This window comes from Papio anubis, chromosome 15 (genome assembly GCF_008728515.1).
Source record: "Papio anubis isolate 15944 chromosome 15, Panubis1.0, whole genome shotgun sequence".
Taxonomy (NCBI): Eukaryota; Metazoa; Chordata; class Mammalia; order Primates; family Cercopithecidae; genus Papio; species Papio anubis.
Window position 1 is genome coordinate 69920282 of NC_044990.1, and position 12859 is coordinate 69933140.

The 12859-nt window shown below is 34.9% G+C and overlaps 1 protein-coding gene across 2 annotated transcripts in view; it reads left to right on the forward strand.

Annotated features, from left to right (window-relative positions):
• GPC5 (glypican 5) overlaps window positions 1-12859 on the forward strand; it is a 1499214-nt gene that overhangs the window by 47712 nt on the left and 1438643 nt on the right. The gene's annotated exons all lie outside the window — the stretch shown is intronic.

Sequence of the window (12859 nt, forward strand, 5' to 3'; positions counted from 1 at the left end):
CTCCCAGGTTCAAGTGATTCTCTTGCCTCAGCCTCCTGAGCAGCTGGGATTACAGACGTGTGCCACCACGCCCAACTAATTTTTGTATTTTTAGTAGAGAGATGGGGTTTCACCATGTTGGCCAGGCTGGTCTTGAACTCCTGACCTCATGATCTACCCACCTCGGCCTCCCAAAGTGCTGGGATTACAGACGTGAGCCACCATGCCCGGCCCACATTTTCTTAAAATGAACAAAACAGACAAAAATCTGCTTTTATTTTTTATTTGTTTTCATTTTTTCTATTATTAATTTTTGAAACAGGGTCTTACTCTGTTCCCCAGTCCAAAGTGCAATGATGTGATCACATGGCTCACTGCAGCCTCAACTTCGCAGGCTCAAGTGATTCTCCTACCACAGTCTCCTGAGTAGCTAGGACTACAGGCTTATGACACCTTGCCTGGCTCATTTTTGATATTTTGTAGAGATGGGGTTTTGCCATGTTGCCCTGTCTGGTCTTGAACTCCTGAGCTCAACCTGTCTACCTACTTTGTTCTTCTTAAGTGCTGGGATTATAGGCATGAGCCACCATGCCTGGCCAAAAATCTGTTTTTAGAAGGACTCATGATTATGACCTGGGACTTCACTATATTCTAAGGGCAATCGTCCATGCAGTATTTTATAGGGCAGAAAAAGCAAACTGCTATCCTTATGTTAGTTGCTGTTCATAAATAAGTAGTGCTGTTTGCAAGGAGGAATGTTGGCTTTGTCACAGTGCAAACAATAACTGTTCTTCATTTTCAGGGGCTTAGTAATGTTCATGAATAAAGCAGAACAGCCTGGGATAATACGAGAATTTGTTTCCCTTTGGTGGTTTTTGCTATGACTGTAAGATTTTCTGCTTTAAAAATATTTTGGAAATTTATTATAAATGTTTTGTTTATTGATACATGACAGTATGGTGTGATGCATGGAGAAATAGGGGAAGTTGACGGAGAATATGTCATCTTCTGTAAAAAAGCAACTCTTTTCCAGCTTATATATTTTTCAGTTTTTAAGTCTCTGTTTAAATAAAGTAATGAAATTTAGTTTTGTAATTTTTAACTATGCAAACATTTCAACATGACTTTCAAAAAGTAAAAAATAATATTTTGGAAGACACTATTGGAAGCTTGTGTTTTGTTTTAATATTTAGAAGATAAGGTTAAAATGTTATCTCTTTCCTTAGAAATGAAACTTTTCCTATTTCTCTCAACTTCATTATGCCCATATATTTCTAAAATATATGGTAGATACTAAGTCTTTATTCTGGAAAATTTCCAGCTCTCCATATAACTGGAAATGTAAAATTCTAAAAAATGAATGTTATTGCTAGAGTCTAACTGTAAGGGATAGTTAGAACAAAAATTAACATTTTTTTTGATTTCATCTCTTGACTAATTAAATTTTTATTCCTTGATTATATGTTTTTGAAAGATTGGCAAGCCTGTCCTCTGGGGTTGAAATATTAGATTCAGGAATTTATTAAAAAATAGATTTCTATTTTTAATGAAGTGTAGGAATATCCTTGAAATTAAATATATTTAAAAAGCAGATGAATTAATATAACTTATGGATTTTTATCCTTTATGCTAACAGATACTACTTACTGTAAAGTGTATAGCTATCGTATAGCTGCTACTGTAAAACTAGTGTGTATATATATATACACACACACACACACACATAGTAAAAGACACAGGACATAGTTAATATTCAAATATATTAATGAATATGAGGGCAAATAGATTTATATAAATGTTACAATATCAAGCATAGAGTACATTAATCTTATTTAAGTCACTTCAGCTATGCTTTACAGAAGTGGACTATATTTAAAATTTTTCCTGCAGTGAGCCCAGATTGCGCCGCTGCACTCCAGCCTGGGCGACAGAGCGAGACTCCATCTCACACACACACACACACACACACACACACACACAAAAAAAAAAATTCCTAGGAAGGATAAAGACATATTGCTATTTTTAACACTAAGAATTACTTGATCAAGGTTAAGAGAACAGGCAGCCTATGCTGGTAGTGTTGGGGAGACTTGCTTGTTTCTATCTCTAGCACTGAGATCAGATACACAACAAATGTAAGTAAATTAACTGTATGAATAAAGGAATGAATGAATGAATGAATGAATGGTACTTAGCAAGAAAATGGTTCAGAAATAAAATGAGAGATTCCTTTCCTCTCTCCTCCCTCTCTCCATCTTCTTCCTTTCTTTTATTCCTCTGTTGATACATTTAATATATCTTTTGAGCACCTACTGGGTGCCAGCATCATTAGGTACTAGACTGTACACAGTGTCAAAATGTTAAATCCATTTTACTTTTACTGGATCACTCAGACTCCTAATATGTCCACGTATTTATTAGTTTATTAATTTCTAAACTATAAAGGGGCACATGAAAGTTTTTATGTCAATGGCATTCTGAATGGGATCGCATTCTTTTCCTTGTTCAGTTTTAGGCAGTGCATGGTTTAGTGTGTTATCTAATATGGCAGCTATCAGTGCAATTGGTCTTTATTCAACTATCCTTTATCTCTGAAATGTTAAAAATTGTTTCTTTTGAATCTGTGTCAGCAGGCTCATATTAATTATGAGAAACCAAGCAATTTTCCTGTTCTAGATAAAAGTTGCAAGAGCTTAAATTACTTTTCAGCTGGAAATAAAGCTTGCTTCACATGAAATAATATCAATAGTAGAAAAATATTAACTATAGATCTAAGATCAGGTTTACTTTTCCAAGTTTCTTTTTTAAACTTTAAGAAGTAAACTTTTAGTTGTTTTAATTCTGACAGATAATAGTTATGATAATATCACTTATGGCTATGGTAATCTCATCTTGCAAGCACAGTAATTTGCTTATAGCTGGTGAAAGAGTTCTTGATTTTATATTAAACACGCTTTCCCTTTTCAATGTAAGAACTGTACATCTATTGGCTAGATGAGTTGACATTTAATCAGATATTTATCATTTTGCTATTTGTTTTTAATTTTTGAAACTCAGAGCAGATATTCAGCAAATATAATTAAATGAACTGCATGAATAAATGAATGATACTTAGCAAGAAGACTTGTGAAATAAAACAAGAGATTCTCTCTCTCCTTCCCTCCTTCTTTCTTCTTCCTTAACAGTAGCTGGTATCTGTTAGCATAAAGGAAGAAAATACACAAATTACATTTATATTCTCATTCTCAATTCACCTGCTTTTTAAAATAAGATATTCAATTTCTCAAACTCCTGGGCTCAAACTGTGTTGCTCAAATAATCCTCCAACCTCCGCTTCCTGAGCTGGGACTACAGTCATGCTTATATTCATTTATCTTATGCAGGGAGAATCATAGAGATGATTCTTGAACGCTACTTACGTGTTGAGTAAAAGGACAGGACATTTGTGATATTACATATAGTTATGTTTTTGAGATTAATCTGTATGTCTATCCATCCCTTTTATCCATTTGATTTGATTTATAAAATTCATTTTTATAAATATGTGACATTTATTTATTCTGTTGATGGATATTTTAATAATTTTAACCTGTTTTTGCACTTGAAATGTTGCAGTGAACATTCTTGATCATATCTCCATGGGTACATGTTTCTCCAAGGTTCACACATAGAAGCACAGTTGTGGTTTATAGGCTATGCACTTGTTTACTTTACTAGGTATTTTCTAAAATTGCTCTTCTAAGTAGCAAAACCAATTTAAACTCACTCCAGTAGTTTGTGTGCATTCTCATATTTTCATACTTTTCCTAACGCTTAAGTATTGTCAGAATTTTAAAAGTTTTACTGAACTAATAATGATGTTGTATCTTGTTTTCTAAACGTGTGGTCCTCTCTGATTATTAGGGTGTCTGCATATCTCTTCACATGCAGTTCTTTATTTTGTATTTTATTTATTTTCCCTTATGAATACATCATATCAACATGTATACACACTTAGAGAGGATATATATCATGTTGCATTTTGTATGTATTTAAAATTTCTGTCTTAGGCACAGATATCGCATTGGATTTCTACATCTTAAAGTTTTAACTAAAATAATTCAAATTTCTTTTTACGTGCTGTAGAAATCCAAGCTCCCCATGCAGTTTCTGCACATCACAAAGCTTGCAGTCACATGGTCACTCCTACCTCTGCTCCCTTGCTTTTTAAAAATTTGCTGTTGTCTACCTCTTTCCTGTCATATTAACTGTATATGATTTTTCCCCCAATTTCCAGTTCCCAAAATGCACACATGTTATATACGTGCAACCCACTCATGATGTATGTGTAAAATAACTTTCATGAAATGATGGCGATAGAGGAAGACAAAGTCTAAACACCACATACTTTCAATAATTTCAAATTAAATGTTGATTTCTGTTTTTGCAAGTCTTTTCCAGTCCTCCAACATCAATCCATGAAGCCACCATTCTCAGATCATTCTCTCTGACCCAGAGATCTCCCACTCTTGTGTGATACTCTCTTCTCCTCCCCAGATAGTGAGATAATGTATCTTCCAGTCCCTTACATTTATTATATAAGCAGAGAAATATTAAATACCCACCACAGGGTTCTCAGAATGAATGTAAACTGCATACTTTTTGATCAGCCTGTTGTCTGTTAGATATTTTGGGAGCAACGATTTTTTCAAACCAAACATAAAAAGTATAGTGGTCCTGTATAAGGTATAGACAAAGTGTATAATCTTTTATTTTTAGTATTAGTTAAATTGAGTTCATTTTATATTTTCAAATGTTAACTCTTTTTTTTGTTTTTGCAAAATGTTAACTTTTGCAATCCATGGAAAGAAATAAACAATTATTAGTTTATTTTAAAACAGAACTAATTTATCTTAGGAATGTTTGCTTTTAAAAGCAATAATAATCTGCAAAGTTAATAATTTTTTTAAGATCCAAAATATATTATATTTAAATGATTTTTTATTTCTTATACTAAATATTTTAGGAAAAAATAAAATCAGCTTAATTAAAATAGCATTTTTCCAATTAATGTGTAGAAATATATATCAAGGGAAAATTGTAATGTAAGCGTTGTGTGGTATGACACTCATTTTGTAATTCAATGTTTATGAATTCTTCAAAAAAATTTTTACCCCATGGAACAAACTTAACCATTATATTGATAATGATATATAAAACTTTAATGCTGTTAAAAAATAAAATTCACATGAGTGTTTTGTTTTGTTTTCTAGTTTAGCCCTGTGCACTTAGTATATGAATATGGGATTTTTTTTTACCAATGGTATCAGCTAATATATTTTGCAAATACGTGTCATAGAATTATTATTTCTATGCAGTAAAATGTTTTAGTATTGAAAGTAGGGTATCTCCCTATTTATAAGAGGCTGGTGGAAAGACAAAGACTGAGGGAGCATTTGAATACATTTAAGTCTATTTTATGTGAAGAACAAAGTTACAGTAAAATTGAGTAATAATTTTATCACAAATTATTACTATCCTATTACTATTATAAATTCTATTAACAAATTTTGTTGAAATATATCTTGATGTATTACATTACTTGCCAGTTTTCTTGATGGGGCTTTTTTAATAGCTATTTTTGTATCAAAATATTTAGTTTTTGGAAGCGTGACTTACCCTGTTAAATATCCAATGTGACTATTTAGTTTAAAAAATAACATTTTCAGTATTTTGAGGTCTTATGGTTTTATGTTTTTTCAAGACCCTACAAAATTTTATCTATGATGGTTAGTGACCACATTAATTAGTTTTACAGGGAAGATAAAATAATGATACTATTAAAATATCTAAGACATTATTTTAAAACTCAGTAATGTATTTTTACCTTTTACTTTATCATGAGATGTTAATTTGTATTTTATCATGGTTATTATGTGGCATATAGCACATGACAGCATACTGTTCTCCCTTCTGCCTGTTGTCAGAACACTCAATTTTGGGGGTGACCACACTGAATGGCCATGTGCATAGAAACAGTGCATCCTGCCGCAGCACAGGGGATGACATGAAATGGAAGTGCGTATGTGGTTTGAAATAGTTTTTGTGGGAAATAGAAAAGGTAATTAACCAAAAACCAGGTAGAAGGTTAACATTGGAGTCATGTATTTAATAGTAAAACCTGTATGTATGATGGTGTGACTGCTTTCGTTTTTATCCTTTCCTAGTGCCTAGGGAGAAAGTACAAGTAGAGCAGTGCTGACACGTGGTTGAGCAGGTACAGTGGAAGGCTGAAGGTGGTAGGAGGTCCATTCATCCATCCAGCAATCATGGGGCAGCCTGCATGTGCCTGCACTGTGTTTAAAGTGCTTGGATGCATTGGTGAATGGAACAAAGATCCCTGTCTTGATAGTTCCCATTTCAGCCAGGAAAGATAGAAAATAAACACAATACACCCATCAACTCGTCATTTACATCAGGTATAACTCCCAATGCAATCCCTCCCCCCTCCCCCCTCCCCATGATAGGCCCCGGTGTGTGATGTTCCCCTTCCTGAGTCCAAGTGATCTCGTTGTTCAGTTCCCACCTATGAGTGAGAACATGCGGTGTTTGGTTTTCTGTTCTTGTGATAGTTTGCTAAGAATGATGGTTTCCAGCTGCATCCATGTCCCTACAAAGGACGCAAACTCATCCTTTTTTATGGCTGCATAGTATTCCATGGTGTATATGTGCCACATTTTCTTAATCCAATCTGTCACTGATGGACATTTGGGTTGATTCCAAGTCTTTGCTATTGTGAATAGTGCTGCAATAAACATACGTGTGCATGTGTCTTTATAGCAGCATAATTTATAATCCTTTGGGTATATCCCCAGTAATGGGATGGCTGGTGCAGCAGACTAACATGGCACAAGTATACATATGTAACAAACCTGCATGTTATGCACATGTACCCTACAACTTAAAGTATAATAATAATAAATAAATTAAAAAAAAAAAAAAAGAATGACAAAAAAAATAAATAAACACAATACAGATACAAGTTAGGATGTATTAAATGTTTTGAAAAATACATAGAGCAGGGTGAGGGGGACGGAAATACTGGAGGGCTGCAATTTTAAATTGGATAATCAGGGAAAAAGTGGGCATTTCAGCAAAAATTTGAAGAGAGTGAAGGAGTTAGTTATGTGGATATCTGGGACAAACACACTCCAGGACAAGGAAATAGCCGTAAAGTAGAGGTGGGCCTCAGCTGTCAGACGAATAGCAGCAAGGAGGCAGCGTGTGTGGAGCATATGGAGGGTGATCGGAAAGGATATCACAGAGGCCATGGGGGCAGGTCTTCTGGGGCCTCTTAGACATTTATTCTGAAACAGAAGTTTTTATGATAGGTGTGGTTTGATTATAAAATAATCACTCTGTCTTCACACAGCCAACATTATACCAAATGGGGAAAACTTGAAAGCATTCCCTGCCGAGAACTGGAACAAGACAAGGATGCACACTTTCACCACTTCTATTCCACATAGATATGCAAATGGTGAACAAACATGAAAAAATGCTCAACAGCACAAATGATCAGGGAAATGCAAATCAAAACCACAATGTAATACCACTTTACTCCTGCAAGAATGGCCATAATTAAAAAATCAAAAAATAATAGATGTTGGCGTGAATGTGGTGAAAACGGGGCACTTTTACTCTACTGGTGGGAATGTAAACTACCCTGATTACATTGATCCAGCAATCCCACTACTGGATATCTATCCAGAGGAAAAGAAGTCATTATATGAAAAAGACACTTGCACGCATGTGTTTATAGCAGCACAATTTGCAATTGCAAAAATATGGAAGCAGCCCAAACGCCCATCAGTCAAATGAGTGTGTAAAGAAAATGTGGTGTATATACATATATATACCGTGAAATACGACTCATCTATAAAAAAGGAGCAAAATAATGGTATTTGCAACAACCTAGATGGAGTTGGAGACCATTTTTCTAGGTAAAGTAACTCAGCAATCGAAAGCCAAACATCATATGTTCTCACTGATAAGTGGGAGTTAAACTATGAGGATGCAAAGGCATAAGAATGATATAATGGACTTTAGGGACTTATGAGGAAGGGTGGGAGGTGGGTGAGGGATAAAAGACTACACTGGGTACAGTGCACGCTGCTTGGGTGATGGGTGCACCAAAATCTCAGAAGTCACCACTAAAGAACTTATCCATGTAACCAAATTCCTCTACCTGTACCTCAAAAACCTATTTAAATTAAAAAAAAAAGGAAGGTTGCAGTGAGCCATGATTGCACCACTACACTCCAGCTTGGGAGACAGAGCAATATCCTGTCTTAGAAAATGATCAAATGAAATAAGATAATAAAATAAGCTCTCTATCAAGTTATGTAATCTATAATAGCCTACAGAAAAGAGGCACCATGGTGACTTGGGTGTTTGTAGTGGAGGTGGCAAGATGTGGTCACTTTCTGTATCTCTTATGATCCTTAGTGGACCCTGGACATAGTAGGAAAAGAATTGAAGCCCGGGGGGCCTGATTATGGTAAAGTATATCAGGGTTGCGTCTGTGATGGAGGTGCCTGGAGGGTAGTGGATTAAAGAAGCCCGGGCTGTAGGAGGGGCTTCCACATGGACTTTGGAGTCTCCAAGTCTGTTGGTGGAGTTGGAGTGAGACAAACTGTGACCAGTTTCTCCAGAGTTCTCAAAGAGAGAAGCACGTTGGTGACGTGACAGAGACATCCAGTGGAGGCTAATCTTATACAGGGTAGAAGAGTAATTAACGGTCTTGGAAGAGGCAGGAGATTTCTAGTGTCCCTCCACTGTCTGGCTCTGTACAGTGATACAAATATTTCTGTCATAAAATATTTCTAGATATGAAAATACAATTGATTTTGATGTAATTCCCAATTCTACACAACAAAACGTATTGCCAATATTTAACATAATTTAAGAGTAAAGGGTGTTCAATACATAAATAATGCAAATAAATAAAATCAACTTGAGTGAAATTTATAACTTTGAACATTGAAGGGGGAATATGTGTAATGCAATAGCATTGTATAAAGTTACATGATGAAAATCATGAGTTTGTATATGAGAAATTTGTTTTCACTTTAATTATAAAAGATACCACATGCTTATGTAAAAATTGAAAATAGAATTCTTTATTAATCAATGACCCAATTAGCAAGTAAAGTTCTATGGTGAACTTAAAACTGTTGGGACTCAATTTTGAAGTCTTAGTGGTAATTCTCATAATAGGAACACCTTTGCTGTTCTTATATGAATCAAATTCTTTTAACCAAATAATATTAATAGTTATCAATTATTTAAATAATATCTTTTTATTGTCTTTTATTTTGGCGGGGGGACAGAGTCTTACTTGTTGCCCAGCCTAGAATACAGTGACACGGTCTTAGCTCACTGCAACCTCCACTTCCTGGGTTCAAGCAATTCTCATGCCTCAGCCTCCTGAGTAGCTGGGATTATAGGTGTATGCCACCACATCAGACTAATTTCTGTTTGTGTTTTTAGTGGAGAGAGGGTTTCACCTTGTTGGCCAGGCTGGTCTCGAACTCCTGGCCTCAAGTGATCCACCCGCCTCAGCCTCCCAAAGTGCTGAGATTACAGGCATGAGCCACCGTGCTCGGCTGATATATTTTTATTATATTATTTGATATCTAATTAGAAATATTTGCAGTTTGTGTAAGTGACATTACTGTCAAATTAAAAATTATAAAATGGCATAACTTATTGTAAACTATGAAATATAGTTTATTAAAAATGTAGAAATGTTCTTAATATTTCAGTTTTTTTTATAGACTTGGGGAAATATCAGATTAAGATGAAAATATTACACCATCATCCATAATATTGATTTGGTAAAAGGATAAGATAAAATGGAAAATAAGATACCTTTCTTTCCTCAGACAAATAGAGGACTTAAATTTTATAACCATTTCTCAATGTAGCTGTTCATGCTGGGAAATTACCCATGCATATCTTTATGCTTTTATCATAAAATATATGTAGCAATAAATGTGGTATAGAGGCTATAGCTTTTATGCAGAAGGCAAAGGGTTGAAATGGCATCTCAAGACCCAGTGAGTGAGAACAGTAAATAAAGGGTAATTGTTGGATAGCTGTGCTGTACTCATTTTTTTCCAGGGTAATGCTGCCTATGGGCTAACTTTTGTATAAACAAAGATAATTGAACTTTTGCACCTTAAAGGATACTGTTTTCTTGTACTCTTTATTTAACTTCATTCCCTCAGGGCATAAACTTAACTTGAATGTTAACTTAGGAAACATATTCAATATTATTTTCCTTAAGTAGAAATAAATTGAACATGCTTTGTAGTAGAACAAACATTGGTCTTTGGTGTGGGAAACTGGTTTTGTGATAGGATAGGGAATATGCCTAAGGATTTAAGAACAAGGGTCTAGAGTTAAAGGGTCTGGGTTTGGATCTGGTCTCAAGACTTGCCATCTGGGCCTCAGTCTTCCTTGCTTGTATAATGGGATAACAATAGTAACTTCTTCTAGCTGGACCTCAATATCCTTGCTTGTAGAATGGAACAATAATAGTACCTTCTTCTAGGCTACAATTAATGAGGATTAATTGAGGTAGTCCCTGTAAAGTACTTAGTTTGGTGCCTGGTACATAATGAGCACTTAGCATATGTTAGCTATTCTTTATTTATTAATGGAGTATATTTTTTCCTCAATATTTGATAGGCAGTAAAACATTTCATGGCAAGAGTTGTCTGATAGCTTTTCTTTAAGCGTGTTATGGCAAATGGTATGAAGCCAATTGTCACGTTATCAGAAGTGCTGCAGGGCCCAGGCAGGAGAAGGGCATTGGTGGTCCAAACTCCTAGATCCCTCCTTGGATTACTGTGCCTGATGGGGTTGCCAAGAGTCACATTGTGAGTGCTTAGGATTATGGGCAAAAATACCCTCTAAATTCACAAAGACCAGCCATTGAGAACAATTATTTGATGAACAATAATACTTGGTGCATTTTTAAAGCAGACTTTTCTGCTGCCCAGTGGTAATAAAATGAAATTTCAAATTGTATTAAGTGATATTAAATTGCTATGTTTTGACTCTCACTGTAATGGAAACCAACGTGAATACTAAAATCTAAGGTTTAACCAACAGACTCATGCAGAGGTACAGAGTCCATGGGAAATTGTTCAATGACTGGCTTAACAAATGCCGTGGTCTTATTCGTGTCCTTCTCCAAATGAGAGTATATAGAAGAGGCTTTAAATTTTTGACACCACTTATTCATTCTGATCACATTCAGGGGTGTTTGTAGTTTATGTTGGTGTGTGTCTTCATAAAGCTAAGCTTTTTGATTATGCTTTGTGAGTTATTAGATAGTATCATTAACTTCAAATTAGTCCTTTTCAAAACAGCACAGAATAAATACATGCATAGCCCTCAGAATAATGTGAGAGGTTTTGTGCATGATAGAATATGGCATAAAATTTAATCTAAGGTGTCACTGAATTGCTGTGAAGGCCCATGTTTTATTAGGACAATTTTTTATTTTGGTTTAAATGTTGCTAATCATTGTTTCATAAAATTACCTATTGGATATCTACATTTCCTACTGAAAATGTGAAATATTATTGCATATCTGTAAGACATTGTACAGGGTTTCCTCTTTACATGAGGAAAGCTAGTGTAGAAGGAGGTGGGCCCTTAAAGCCTCTGGGAAGTATAATTTGGGAATCCTCTTTTCAAATCATACTTAGAAGCGGGGCGGGGCGGGGTTCAAAAGTGTCCATTGGTTCAAGAAGGAATGGTAAATGTTGTGTTCACATTGTGATTTTTAATGTGCTTACATACTAGCTGTAGTCCCAGGGCAATGTGTTAGGATGATCTCGGCCAACTGCTTTATTTTTATTATAAACCTTCAAAGTAGACTTAAATTATCTATGTATCTGGCAACTTCTACTCAATATATTTAGTATATTTTAATGAAATTATGTATTTTGAATGCAGATTATATTTAATATATTTAACGATTGGTACCACTGTTCTAGAAAGCAATTTGACAGCACTAGGTTAAATATGTGTTTTCTACTGGTTATATACAGACACCCTTGATATCTGGGCGGGGGGGTGATTTGTTCCAGGACCCCCTTGAATACTCAAATCCACAGAAGCTCAGGTCTCTCTTATAAAATGGCATAGTATTTGCGTATAACCTACTGAAATCTTCCCTTATACTTTAAGTCATCTCTAGATTACTTAAAATAATGAAACACCCCTACATCCCTTCATTTGCATGGATTCAACATAGTATTTAGTGTGTGGCAAATGCAAGTTTTGCTTTCTGGAGCTTTGTGGAATTCCTTTTTCTGAATATTTTCAGTACATGGTTGGTTGAATCCATGGGTGTAGAACCAATAGATACAAAAAGCCAACTGTATATTGGAAAATTTTAAAAGAGACTGTGAAGCGACGTGTCCAAGCATGTTAAATGTAGTATTCGTTTAAGTCAAACTTTTTCAAACGTTTATATGGAAAGGCAGAGGACCTAGAATAGCTAAAACAATTTTGAAAAACAAGTGGGAAGAATCACTTTACCTAATAATAAAGCTATACAGCTACAGTAATTAAGCATGTGATATTGACGGAGGGATGGACACATAGATTAGAGAACCCCACAACAGGCCTACACAAGTGTGCCTGATTTTGACATAGGTACAAAGACTATTTAATGGAGGAAGAATATCCTTTTCAATAAACTATGTTGAGAAATTGAACATTCATAGGGGAAACCTAAACTTTATACATTATACACAAATGAACCCAAAATAGATCATATAGTTTCTGTAAAACTATGAAACTTTTAGAAAAGAAAATG